The sequence below is a fragment of the Cucurbita pepo genome, chromosome LG06 (genome assembly GCF_002806865.2).
Source record: "Cucurbita pepo subsp. pepo cultivar mu-cu-16 chromosome LG06, ASM280686v2, whole genome shotgun sequence".
In the NCBI taxonomy this organism is placed as follows: domain Eukaryota; kingdom Viridiplantae; phylum Streptophyta; class Magnoliopsida; order Cucurbitales; family Cucurbitaceae; genus Cucurbita; species Cucurbita pepo.
The window spans coordinates 8225222-8240430 of record NC_036643.1 but is presented as its reverse complement, the minus strand read 5'-3'; the positions used below and the strand labels follow the sequence as shown (position 1 = coordinate 8240430).

General features: G+C 35.1%; 2 non-coding genes across 2 annotated transcripts; both read left to right on the top strand.

Annotated features, from left to right (window-relative positions):
- Window positions 1-1228: 1228 nt before the first annotated feature.
- TRNAR-UCU lies at window positions 1229-1301 on the top strand. Its single transcript has one exon. It is a non-coding gene; the product is annotated as a tRNA-Arg (tRNA).
- Window positions 1302-14632: 13331 nt separating this feature from the next.
- TRNAR-UCU lies at window positions 14633-14705 on the top strand. The gene has a single exon. It is a non-coding gene; the product is annotated as a tRNA-Arg (tRNA).
- Window positions 14706-15209: the final 504 nt, after the last annotated feature.

The following is a 15209-nucleotide window of genomic DNA, read 5'->3' as shown; positions in this document are numbered from 1 at the left end:
CTACATACTAGGCTAAAGCATGATCTTTCTTCTTCTCATTCTACGTAATTTCATTTTCATCACCGTCACTTTGATCTCGAAAGATATGAAAGATCTCCGTTTAAGAATTTCTATACTCATGTTTCCCGAAGCCACACTTTGTAACACTCCTTTCATTTATACTCTAAGCATGATTGAGCTGAGACTACAAGTAAATTCATCTATTCAAAACCAATATGAATCAATTTCTAGGCACTCAATGAAGAAGTTTCATGAAGTCCCAAAATCTAAAGACCTAAAAATAAAGGACAATCAAAGAAAAAATTTATGAGATTTGTTTAGGAAAAAACTCCAAATTTTTCGACTAAGGTCCATTAAGCTTTAATCCAAGGATTATATAAACTTGAAGAGGATGAGAAAAGAATATTTCATAAAGAAGTTGACACCGGAAGAGCTCTCTATCAAGTTTCGCAATTACCTTTAGAATCTGCAAAAAAATTGGTATCATGTCGAGAGAAAGAATCGAGAAATTTGCCGCATACATGAGAATTTTCCTTTAAAAATGAATTCCCAAGGTTGAGAGAAAGATAAGGAAGATATCTCATGAAAGAATCGGGAGCTAAAATTGCCTAGAGCGTTTCGACAAATAACAAGTTTCTAGGTTTTAACTCTAGTAAGATTTAAGTTTCCGAACTAACTTTGAAGCATATAACTTTAGCTAAGGTCCAGATGAGGTGAATTCTTGATCTCTAGCTCTTTCATGCAACATGATCTTCAAGTTTCATGACGAAATGAAGGGACTGTAGAAGGCGATTTTCAAAGCAACCTCGTAACAAGCCACACACTTGTAAATATGTCTTATAAATACATATGTCTGCTAAACGTACCATTTTATCAAACTATCCCTTTCGGTTTCATCATAAATACTATACAAAAAATATATCTCCCCTTTTGCTACAATTTTTAAATAAAATGTGGCCACTTATGATCCATTTTAAACTCCTTTTGATGACAGATTTATGATGTAATTTCTTAGAACATGTAAATCATATTGATATATATAATTTTTTTTAGTTCAAGAGATTTGTAACGATATTAATGGAATTCTCATGAAAAGAACAATGGAAATTGACTTACGAGAATAGTTTCTTCTGACAAACAATTATTCCTTTGCCAATCTGATCTACATATAAGTTGTAATCAATGAGCTCCACGTTCAGTTTACATTCAAGTGGTCACATAATGAAAAGCGCCCATGGCCTAATGGATAAGGCGTCTGACTTCTAATCAGGCGATTGTGGGTTCGAGTCCCACTGAGCGTGTCATCTCTTAAACATAGGACCAATGTTTTTTAACGGCCATAGAGCACTAGAGTGATCCTATGTTCACGTTATTTTTGTGTGAATTAAATCCATCCTGAATTGGGTGTGGGGTCATGCAGGTTGACATAGTAGCTGAGGGCCATAGGATACTAGAGTGATTTTATGGTCCTATGTTCAGATAGCATGAGACTAGATTGATAGCATGACACTAAGTTCGAACTTCCTAAAGCTCAGAGAAAAAAATCCCACGACACCTATTAGGTTAAAGATGCTATGAAAGCCTGGAAATAGATTTTTTTTATTGAGTATTTTTATATTCACCTCTTTCAACATTTTATTTTTTAGGTGAATGATGCCACTTGTCGACACTCATGAGAGTTTTATGTCACGATCATACATCTTCAAACATGCGGCGTCATGATCTTCACATGCTCCTGACAAGCCCTAAGGGGAACTAAAGACTCATTCATATTTTTCGCCCCAATTTTGTGGCTTCGCCGAACCTTAGGTGATGTTCACCTTCGCATGACATTACTACAATAAAGTTGTTACTACATACCTGACGTGACTAATGCTAAGTACAGAACATTCATTTAAAATGTTTCATAAAAAGTGACATGAGCTAAAATATTCATAATAAAAAATTTGAAATAATAATGCAAAGAATAAATAGTGTGAACTCTAGATAAAATAAAGAAAAATAAAAACATTGCCCTAAACTAACTTAAGGGCGGCTAAATAGACATAAGTGTGACTAACTCTACCCCTTGTTCCTGGCCTTCATTGCAACGTCACGATTATACGTGGGTGTCTTTCTTTTACCTTAATAATAAGAGCAGTACATAGTTTGAGTATTTTAAGAAATAATTAGTAAGTAACCNGGCTAAATAGACATAAGTGTGACTAACTCTACCCCTTGTTCCTTGCCTTCATTGCAACGTCACGATTATACGTGGGTGTCTTTCTTTTACCTTAATAATAAGAGCAGTACATAGTTTGAGTATTTTAAGAAATAATTAGTAAGTAACCGCACGTTTGGGGTCGAGAAATACAAACACGTGACATGATGGACCTATTATTTAAAAAGCAACATGGCATGACCTTAGGTAGCTTTCCAGTCCGAGGAAGGCTGGATGTATAGTACTCTCCTACACACGACCCAACCACGAGCACATGGACCCACCAGGCGGCCTTGCGTACCCCCTAGAACTATCTCATTGGGCTAGCACTCGCTAACGTGCTTTCAGACACCACAGAGGAAAAATACCCACATAATATCATGGCGAACATAAATGTCGTAAGTCGTACGGTACACGTTTATACTAGTCATAACATAAAAGTATTTTGATGCATATGACACACAAAAATGTATGAGGTCCACATGCCTTAAAATAATGACATAAATTATGAGGCAAGTCAAACCTCCATCTATTTATAATGTAACGAGTTTGCGAATGATGCAGACATAGTTTCTATCAAATTTTTCTTACATAACATAACTTACACGGCATGGTCTATGGAGGTTTATACATCATAGATTATCATCATAATAACATATTATTACAACGTAGTATAATCACACTAAAGTATAGTTTATAAACACGACATAACACAACATTGAATAGCATAGCAATCATAATTCTAATATGTGCAAGGGCCACGAGTATGCATCATAATACGTAATACAATTGATCCGACCAAGCATATAGTAGAGTCACTTACTTGAGTAGGTTAAACAAGGGTTGTTAGTTTATCTGTGGAGCTAGTCCAAATTCTTCCCTTGAAATCAAGTCAACCTATGTGAATTTACGACACCGAATTAAAACACATTAAGCAAATTTATTTACATAACGTTTACCATTAAACCTCTAATTAGCTTATTATACTTTAATCTAGCCAAACACGTGTCATACTCGTCTTAAATGCTATTAAAAATGNCTAGCAAACACGTGTCATACTCGTCTCAAATGCTATTAAAAATGCAAAAACTAACTTTAGAAGGATAAAAAATTGTAGGAAAGGGTTCAAAGTACTGGAACGAATTGGAAATTNGCGCTATTGGAGCTCGAAGTTAGTTGGAGAGTGTTTGAGGATAAAACTTGTAGGAAGTGGGTTAAAGTAACAGTATTTTATTTATTTATTTATTTTTGTACGGTTACATGAAGATTTTAGTTATCTTGATTCGGAAAAAATATTTACAACACATCTCCATAAGATTTTAGACAATAACATGGTGTAGACAACTATCACACCCTGCAATCATTATTTTATATTTCTATTGATATGTCGACATTTTCATATGTTGATGGGTTTGAAATCGAGATAAGAAGTAAATTAAAATTTCTATTATATGTTGATGGGTTTCCGATTGCGTTCTTACTATAGTTTGCATAATTGCTTGCAATGATTCCATGAGGGTAGTTGTGGGGTCTTGTGCGCCCTGAGGTGTCGCTAGAGGTGGGGGTGGCACCATTTTGTCAGGTCGATTCATCGATTCCTCGCACATCAGACCTTGATCTCTTCTTTCCCATTCATCTATCTCTAATAGAACAGGTCGAAATGAGTTGGGTCGTGCACGTCTAGAATAGGTATTAGCTTTGTGGGCTGTGATGGGTTAGGTTCGTGGGTTAGGGCTTCGACTTAAGTCCAGCAGCTTTGCCTCCTTCGCTCAAGAACGCATAGTAATCTTTGATCTTTCTCCCCTCTTTTTTTACGACTTTATGATGTCGTTTACGCACGATTCTATCGTCATTTGTCCACCTCTCGTTTGTACAATAACACAACGACATTCCTTTGCTCCTAAAACCCAAAAATCTTAACTGAAATTTGAGATCTTCATCGGGTTTAGGGTTTAGGGTCTTGAAGTCTCGTTTTCTTGCTTGGATAACTCTCGGATGCATATGTGGGTTGCATAATGAAGAAAAGATTATGTTGGTGATGGAGAGCACGAAGGGTTTTTAAGGGGGTTTATGGTTGGTTACTCTACAGATATAATGTCTCGATTCCCGGCGAAGTTTGAGTATATCATTTTTTTTTTCCCCAAACTTCTACACAACCTCCATTTCTTTTATAGGACCTCTAAAGACCCGACTCTAAAAAGGTTATGGTTATAGTCGATGTATGAACTATCTGAATGACCAAAAGTATCGTGCACATCAATTATGTTGTAGAATGATACACGTATATAGTAGAAATCTAACCGAGAAATTCTTACCCCAAATGGTAGTATGAGCAAATGATCACAATTCAAGAAAGCATTTTAAGAAGAATATTACCCAAGCCATGGAGAAGAAATGCTAAGTCCAAGCAAAAGGTCTAATCTTCCACTTTTTTTTGTTTTTTTCCTTAACCATTCCTCTTTATCTTCAAATGTCTTATTCTCCCTCCTTTGAATAATCTTTTAATTAATTTTATTTAAACCTAATATTACAATTTAAAATAACTATTTTGTTTTTTGTTTTTTATTTCAATAAAATTATTCTCAAATAAAAAAAATATTTAAAAAATTTCTAAGTAATTTTATTTAAACCAATAAATAATCAGTTTTTCAACTAAAAAATTTGTTCTCTAAATTTGTTGCTTGAGAGATTTGAACTCTCATAAGAAAATCCATGTACTTAACAAGCACACATCTTAACCACTCAACTAAAGAAATAATTTTTTATGAATGATCGGTGGATCGTGAATTGATGATCGATGACAGGAGCGTGCAAGAGTTCTGCAGCTGAGTGCTGTTAGATCTGTATTATTGACCCTATTTTATATTTTAATGTCGTTTCATAACTAAAATGATCAAAATACTCCTATAGTTACGTTCCACTGGTTTATAACCAAGTAACTTCTAAATGACATGAAATTTAATAACTAAAAGAATTATCAAATTTCAAGATCAATAGAAGATGCCAACCAAAGACTTAAACCAAAATTTAGGGGATAAATGAGCAAACTATCCCTATAATAATTATGAGTTGACTAAAGATTGTAAACGACTCCAACGGATAAAAAAAAGAATAAAAAACTTTATATGAGACTCATTTATGACCTCAAGGATAATTGTGTGAGGTCTCACTAGAGTATTAGAACATGTTTGGAGTATGAACCAAGAGGAAATGACGAAATTACCCCTTAAAATCCTTTACACAGACTACGTCGTAGGGAACACATGAAGTCCTGGGCAAAGGTACTCAGGCTATGTTGCGGAGAATGCATGAAGACCTAGACATAGGTATGTAGATTGTATCGTAGGGAATACATGAAGTCCTTGACATAGGTATGCAGATTGTATCACAGGAAAAACATAAAACCCTAAATGTAAGTATTAGACTATGTTGCAAGGACCGTACAAAACTTCGGGTATAAGTCAGGATTGAGTTGTTCATTGACCATAGGACCAACAGGTCTCCGAAGTGAGTGTTTGAAGGACAAGAACCAAGGTTTTTTACACAAAATCATGCACCAAGAGTGGAAAATTGGGAGTTAAGAGTAAATTAAATATTTAAGATATTTCAACATTAGTATCAACATGATATATCAATTTCAACAAAGAGCCTGAGCCATGAATTCACTTGAAGTATAGAACAGCACGATGAAATAGAGTTGAAGTAGATCGAGTCATATATATGCTAGCTACTAAGCCAAAACTTCAAACACCTTACCATTTTCGAGGAAATATGTTAATTTTGATTTTCAAGAGGAAACAACGCGTAGTTAGTCTAGATTGATACAGAAGCACAAAATTGTAAATTTACTTGATTTTGTGACCTGATTTAGAAGATTTGTTCATATGTTCCAAGTTTAACTTAGTCGATTCACATAAAGTGTTCTTAAAGATGGCCTCGATGAAATGTATACTAAGGTTCGAATGAAACAACAAGTTAATCCTATGTTTCATCAAACTTTTTGACATTGTAGATTGAACTGAACATAGATATAAGAATAGGTTTACCATCCACAATGCATAATGTATGTCACATATCTATGTTTCACAAATACTTGACTAACCGGAGGCAAAATAAAAAATCTCATAACAACAACTAACCCACCATCAACTGCACACTTTTAAGGAAAAGAAAATGGGATTACCAAGCATATCTACATCGAACTTGTTGCCTCCCCCATCAAAGCATGGGCGGTTTCCTCACTAGATCGTTGGCGACTCACAAGAAATCTAGCTATTTCCAACGAGATTCGAATTTTAAATTTTTTTTCTTTTTTTTTTACAAACTACACAGAGGTGCTATAATCAAGTTAGTAACGAGTGTAAGAAGTTGGACCTGACGAAATTACAACTAAGCGGTAAACAGCATGTACTAGATTTTGAGGTCGGAAGTGTAAATTATATTGTATTAGTAATGGAAGAAGACTTAGCAAAATTCATTTACATCCATTTACTCAAGGTGTAAATTCTTCGCTCCGTAGTTAATTTTACAATAGAAGTAAAGATTATAATATAATCAATGTCTTTTCTTTGTGAATATCTTTTAACTACTAATCGAGTCTTGAACCTTCTTTTGCCATTTGATTCAGTATTGATTCTGGACACTACTTGTTCGATAGAGCTCTCTTTCCTATAGATAACTCAGTCAACACCCACGTACTATTCTTTTCATGTGAACTCATCTCATCATCTATACTCCCACTTGGTTGAATCCTCCACCTACAAAGGTTCATCAATGAACTATGGTTCTCATTAGTTAGTCAGCAACAAGTAGTGTAATGAATGTGAATATCTATTAGATGTTCTAATAGTCGTGGATGATCTTCTTAACACCTACTTAGGTGCAAATTTTTTTAGCAGTAATCTTACGAGTTTCTTTAGATTTTGCAGCGATATTACTTGGTAAATTTTTCTGCAACTCGATCTCAACTCCCACTTGCTTCGTAGTCTTTAGGCTTCTTTTTTCCTTGTATATGATCTTTAGGCTTCTTTTTTCTTGTATATGACATTTCCATCAAAAGTTATGTCACAATGTCTCATCATTTTTCTATTCCTATCATCCCAAAATTTATACTTGAATAGGTCAGAACAATAGCTTATGAAGTAGTACTTCACAACCTTAACATCAAGTTTGTCTCTCTTCTCTGGATCAACATTTCCATACATAGTGTAACTAAAAGTTCCCAAGTGAGAGTACTTTAATGCATTTTGTGTCCATAACTCTTCTCGCTATTCGAACCCCAAGGGTATTAACGACCCTCTATTGATCAAGTAGGTTGTTATATTCCCACCATCAACCCATAATTCTTTGGTAATCTATAATAAATTCTCCTACACCTTGCTAGCTCATTCAATGTTCTTTTCATCCTCTCAATAACACCATTTTCTCTTTGTCTTACTAGGGACTGTCATCATTAGTCCAATTCCCTCGTATACAAAATTTGTTTTAAATTCTAATTTGTTGTACTCTTCTCCACCGTTTGACATCAAACATTTGATCTTCCAATCAATATGATTTTCAACTTTAGCTTTCCACTTCTTGAAGGTGGCAAACACATCTGATTTTTGTTTCAGGAAATAAATCAATACCTTCTTGCTAAAATTATCAAGGAAGGTGACATAAAACTTGGATTCACCAACTAATGGAACTCAAGATGGTTTCCATACATCTATATGGACCAATTCCAACCGTACTTCCTTCGACTCTTTAGAAGTATTTGTGAAGCTAACTAGTTTCTGCTTGCCCATAACACATCTCTCACACAAACCCATATCAACCGATTTTAGGCCTTCTAAAACTCCTTTAGCCAGCATCTTCATTCACTTAATGCACATATTTTCAAGTCACTTGTGTCATAGACTTAAAAGAGAAAAACTCTCAGCAATAGCAACCATGTTTATACACCCTACAATGGTGTATAAAGTTCTATAGTTTGTATGATGTGCTACCACCATAGCACCCTTCACAAACTTACCTGGACTATTTTCAAACTCTACTGCATAACTATGTTGTCCACTGACCAATGGAGATCAGGTTCTTCTTGAGACGTGTGATATACTGACATCCTTCAATGTCCGTTGATCTTTTGTTGAAGTTTGTACACAGACATCCCTCATCTGTTCAATCTCCAAGACTTTATTGTCAACAAGATACACCTTCCCAAAATTTTCAAATTAGAAACTTCAAAACAGTTCTTTGTTTGGAGATAAATGAAAAGATATACCTGAATAAAAAAATCCATGATTCAATCGAGTTGAATTGGAGCCTCCTCTATATATTTTCCAGAACTTATATAAATATTGTCACCTCTAGATGTGTGATTCTGCTCCTTCTTCAGTCTCATACAATACGTCTGAAAGTGCCTCTTTTCTCTACAATTTCAACATGTTACTTTTGGTGTGTTCGAATATTTTCCTCTGTTATTTGATTTTTATCGACCATGTATATTTGGGTCCTTCGATTTACTTCTTCTCCTCTTATAAACACTGAAAGCACTTTCTAATTAATCTCCAATTTCTCGTTTGTAAATACTTTCAGTGAAAACTACATCTCGAATTCATCAAACTTTAGTTTCTCGAATCCTCGAGAATAGCTGATCACAATAACAAAAGTATCCTACTATTCAGGTAACTATGACATCAAATTCAATGTTTTAATTTTATCTTCGAAGTTAATTTCCACAAAACAAAATGACTTACAATCATATTGAAGTCATTTATATGATTTGCAATAGATTCATCTTCAAATATTTGTAGATTGAACAATCTACGCATTAAATATACCTTATTCATAGCCGACGATTTTTCATACATATTTGACATTGCCTTCAACCAATCTGATGTTGTCTTCTTCTTGAAGATATTGAACGTCACATTTCTAGATAGCGTCAACATCATCAACCCTAGAGCTTGTCAATCCTTGAGTTTCTACAACTCTATGGTCATGGTATCCAACTTCACCACAGATAAGAATTCGTGATGATCTTTATGATACAAATACATCTTCCCATAACTGAAATTGAATCCATCAAAATTCTTGATAACAATCTTTCAACTTTCGATCTTCATAGATTGTGGTGAATATCTCTTAGCTCAGATAACCAATTGTTTTGATCGCATAACAACTCACACACATCATCATACTAATAACAAGCAAACTATAACCCTTTTTTCCTTTTCTTTTCCTTTTTACTTTTCTGTTTTTTTTGGGAATATGATCGGTTTAGGATCTTTTCAGACCCCAAATGATAATTTTGCTCCTTGGTTTTGACCAACATTTTTTATTTTTTATTTTTTTATTTTATATTTATCCTAGGTTATTGAGATCGTTCTAAGCATTTTTATGTGTCTCAATAAAAGTTTAGAAGTCTATCTTAAAAGAAAGAATCAAGAAAATTAATTCTCATTGGAGCTCGTGCATTACATATCCTCCCCTCCTTAAAAACATTTATCCTTCGAAAGTTTTTTATGCTTATTTCCCAAGGTAGGTCAACCTTAGGTCTGCTTATCTCACTTGCATTGTGATGTCATTCCGACCCTTGCTCCATTGGTTCATAACCTTAGTTATTTGCTTAACTCACGTCTTTCCATGGACAAAGAGGTCGTAATAATCCCTATCATCCTCCGAAACACCTCCTTGAGTTCTCTGACCACTAGCATAAGTCTAACACCTAGAGTGCACCTAGGGCTACCCTACCCTTTGTACATGATGCACTCCCTTACTGGGTATTAAGGGGTCATTCCACGACATCTCAGTCATGAAGGGCATGGTAGGATCACGTAGGTTCTAAAAGTTCTAATTCTAGTGGACATGTTCATCGATCATTTTTTTTTTAATATTATACATAAATGCATATCATTAAGGTCAATCAGCGTAAGATTAAACTATTAAAAGATAAAGGAGAGTACCTATTACTACTATTCTAGGTCATCATCCTCCCTCATTTCCCTGCTCTAGTACTTTATGCCCACCCTAGTTTTGTTAATTCTAGTTGACATGTTCATCAATCATTTTTTTCATCATACATAAATATGTACCATTAAGGTCAACAAGCAAAATGTTAAATGGTTAAAGATAAAGGAGAGTACTTATTACTACTATTCTAGCTCATCATCCTCCCCCATTATTACTACTATTCTAGCTCATCATCCTCCCCCATTGTCCTACTCTAGTGCTTTATGTCCACCCGGGTTATACTGTATAGGTAGGTTAGCATTTGGTTCTTCATTTGTGTATACTCGGCCAACTTGTGGCCTTGCCTGCCACACCTAAAGCACACCCCTATTCTCGCCAAACACTCGCCCTCATGATTGCGGATGCACTTTGGGCATACAATTTCGCCATCATCCTAACCATGCTCGTTCTTGCTTGTGTGTTCGTGTCAACTACGATCATTTCTAGTAGCATTCCTATTCGACTTCTTCTCTTCTTCTATGGGAGTTTGTGTGTTCGTGTCAACAATAGCAGCCATGTTTATACACCCAACAATAGTTTGAACAATCGTCATCTCTCATTACACTTGGGGCTTCATGTTAGACTTTTGATTGTTCACAAGTGCCTACAGAATCAAGCTTGTTTCAGCCCGAGTCTCCACATAGTCTGCATGAATGATCACAGGATATCTAGAGAGAGTTCCCGTCGCCTGTAAAGGCAACACTAGTGCATGAAGAGCTTCCTCAGGGGTCTATCACCACAACTCTCTTTCACTCCCTTCTGAGCACGTCTAGTCGTGCCACCCCTGTTTCCGCAACAAACAGGGGTGGGTGCAACACCAATGGTATTTTCCTTGGCACGAGTGCCCAAGGAACTATCTCAAGGGAATCTCGAGTCACGATTCTCCTTCGACCTCTCTTAGACACTCGTGCCTGCAACATGGCTCTGTCGACATTAAGAAGCAACTCTCTAGCCTCGCCCTAGGGTGGATGTTGTTCCGTTGTAGGTGTCGAAATTGTGATGTCATCTTCAACCCTTCTTCTATCTTTCCTAAGTTGAGGCCTGACGTAAGTCCCTATTCTCTTAGGAGCCATAATCTACCAAGAAGACAACAAACTTAGGTTACTACATATCCTAGCGCATTGTTCCATCAAGCAACCTAAATAGTAATCATCAGTCTCATAAGTTACATCCTCATAAGTCTTATAACACAATACAGGTCTAGACAACATATCTAGTCACAATGACGTGTGTCAAAGAGTTGAGTCACAGAGGTATAAAACACTCTACCTAAAAAAATGGCTTATAGGATCTAAAACTCGGCTACTCTAATATCAATCTATGATGACAAAAAATTTTGAATTTTCGAAAAATTAGACTACGACCAAAAGTCGAAAGATAAAAATAAATAAAATAAGTAAAGTAAATTAAACAATTAAAAATGCAAAAAGTAAGTTAAAATTTTGTCCCATTTAAAATCATAAAATAGCATCGAAAAATCCAAATCAATAGAAATACAAAACAAGTACTATATTAGTTATTTACAAGCGTGTCACCCGTGCGAAAAACCAAAAGACTACAAATGAAAACTCTTAAAGATAAGAATACAAACTAGCACTAACGCTCAGATTGACACCCCTCTGTGAAGGTTCAACTTCCGAGCACATCCAAACCTCACCTCGTACTTGAAAAGAAAAAGGGAAATGGGTGAATATAAAAAATATTATTAAAATATTATTATCCTAGGTCAAATTTTAAAATATTATTAAGCTCGTTTAGTGAGATATTTTAGTGAAACAGAGCCTTGTTGATCAAGGTAAAACAGTTGCAAATGGCTTGTATAAGATACTAATAAAAGACCATCAACATCTTCTAAAAACCTCCATTAGCATTGGTAGCAAGAAAAGAAAGAAGAAACAAGTGGATCGAAAGAAAAAGAAGCCGAAAAAATGAGCCAAGAAAACACGAGATGCTAATCCATATGAGAGGCTAATCCATATGAGTCCTAAACACTTCTTTAAATGCATAAATCTTACTTAAGCATCTTGACCGTTGCCACAAAAACCTTAATGCCTTATAATAGGTCTTTACAAATAGTTTATCCTTTTCCACATAGTTCATACCCCAAACAAATAGTCCCCTCATGAGATCTCCCTTGATTACCCTTATGACTTACCCTTATAGTCATAAGTGAGTCACACATAAAGTTTCATAACACTTGGAACTCCCTCAGGGTCTTCAAACATGTCAGAATTCTTGTAGGACTATTTGAGCTATTTACAAATACAAAACTTGGTTTAAGTTGAACATATTCCAATGATCTTGAAACTTTTCACAATCCTTCTAAACCACGAAATAAAACTTCATTTAATGTCATTTAGAAGTCACATAAGTCATAAACTAGTGGTATGTAACTTTAAAGTCATTTTGGTTATTGTACACTTATCCTTTGTTCAACTCTTTAACCTTGTCAAATGACCTCCAAACTTCATCCATAACCTGATCATGTCATGCTAAGTCTTCTATTAAAATATCATGGATATGAGAGTTCATTCATAGGGTTATTTTAAAGTCACTTGAATCTCAAGAAAATTGGGGGTTTAGGACCTTAAATTTTGGTTCTTGTCTTAAATATTCCATAATCCCTTTTAACTCTTACTTAAATTAGAGTTTGTATAGATTTTTGAGTGATTCCTACCCGTATTTTACTTGAGAAAAGTCTAGATTGGCTTGAAAAAAATTCATATACTTTCATCATTGTAAATCTCCCACTTCACTCAATCTCAATTCATAGTTTCATAATTGTATGTCATATTTCGAACCCCTCATATCGCAATCCACATCCATACAAGTGTGGAAAATATTAATAATCATGACACTACATTTTTTTTTATGTTTTGAAACATCTTAATAAAACATCTAATCTTCTTCGGCAAAATCATTTTCATGCCTATACTAGTTTCGGTAGCCTACTACTTTTCATGATTCTACGACTTCAAGATTTTAATATAAATTCAGCTAAATCTAAACCTGTTTTGGATCATCAATACCTCATGTACCGCTCACATTCTAAGCATAGTTAGTCACAAAAAAGTAAAAATAATATCGTTTATTATATTTCCTAAGGCATAATATCTTTTATTTTCTTTCGTCAGGCATACCTAACAGTGATGAAGCGTTCGCTGCAAGACAATGGAAACATTCTGAGTGTACATCGTAGGCTAGTCTACTGAATCTATAAGCATAGAGCTCTAATACAATTTATAACGAATCATGTCAAAGATTCAAATATTAGATTCAACATCTAGTGACCTCGTCCATTCCCCTATATCCCTTGCGATAGGGTCACATTACTTGCTTGTAAGACCCCTAGTAAAGTTAGGGACCTAAGTAAGGTTAATACCTAGGAAGGAATTATAAGGACTTAAAGGTGTTTGGAAAAGGTTTGTTAAGGAAAACCTATGCATAAAAAGCAAAAATGTCATTTTGAGTTTTCATGGTCGTGGGATGGAAAAAGTTACAAAATTCAATCCGAGACTACAAGAAAATTCATCTATCCAAATCAATACGAATCGGTTTCTAGGCACTCAATGAAGAAGTTTCATGAAGACCCAAAATCTAAAGACCTAAAAATAAAGGACAATCGAAGAAAAAAACTTGTGAGATTCGTTTTTTATGAATTTTGGAAAAAAAAAAAAACTCCAAATTTTTCGACTAAGGTCCTTTAAGCTTTAATCCAAGGATTATATAAACTCGAAGTGGATGAGAAAAGAATATTTCATAAAGAAGTTGACACCGGAAGAGCTCTCTATCGAGTTTCGCAATAACCTTTAGAATCTGCAAAAAGAAATTGGTATCATGTTGAGAGAAAGAATCGAGAAATTTGCTGCATACATGATAATTTTCCTTCAAAAATGAATTCCCAAGGTTGAGAGAAAGATAAGGAAGAAACCTCATGAAGGAATCGGGAGCTAAAAGTGCCAAGAACGTTTCAACAAATAACAAGTTTCTGGGTTTTAACTTTGGTGAGATATAAGTTTCCGAACGAACTTTAAAGCTTATAACTTTAGCTAAGGTCCATGACGATGTGAATTCTTGATCTCTAGCTATTCCATGCAACATGATCTTTAAATTTCATGAGAAATAAAGGGGCCGTAGAAGGCGATTTTCAAAGCAACCTCGCAACAGGCCACGCACTTGTAAATAGGTCTAATGAATACATATGTCTACAAAACGTACCATTTCATCAAATTATCCCTTTCCGTTTCATGGTAAATACTTTTAAACTTTTTTTTTTTATTATTATGTAATTTCCATGAGATCCGTAAGAAATCAATAGAATTATTACGAAAACAACAATGGAAATTGACTTATTTGTTTCTTCTAACAAATAATTATTCTTGAGAAAAATTTTATAGTATTTAAAATTCAATTTACATCCAAGTGGTCACATAATAAATAGCGCCCATGGCCTAATGGATAAGGCGTCTGACTTCTAATTAGGCGATTGTGGGTTCAAGTCCCACTGGGCGTGTCATCTTGTGAACATGTAACCCACTCTTAGGGCGACCATAATATGTGTTAGGATATATACTATCAAGTCAAGCACATGGGTTGTGAGGCTGCTGGGCTGGGGGACGAGCGTCTTGGTCCGAGTGGCTATTGGGCCTAAGGATGCACTCATAGGCTAGATGCATGTCGGGTCCGCTGCGACATCTGCCTGGGCTAACTGGGGTTGGATTTTTGTTGCTGCACAAATGGCCCACGTTTGCTTAAGGGTTACAAACCTATTTGGTTTGGACACAGATTTGAGGTTTGGGTTTGCAGTCCACCGAGGCTGTGGGTTGGATTTTTGGTCGGATTCTGAGCCTCAGGCTTGGGCATGGACAAATTCCTTTGATTTTCCCTTTTCTTTTTGTTTTCCCTCTTATTTTTTTTACGTAATTTAACCTAATTTTCAATCGAGTTGAGTTAATTTTGATTTGTTGTTGCTCGTAAATTCCTATTTTTTTGCAAAGTGACTCTAACTGTAATGGCT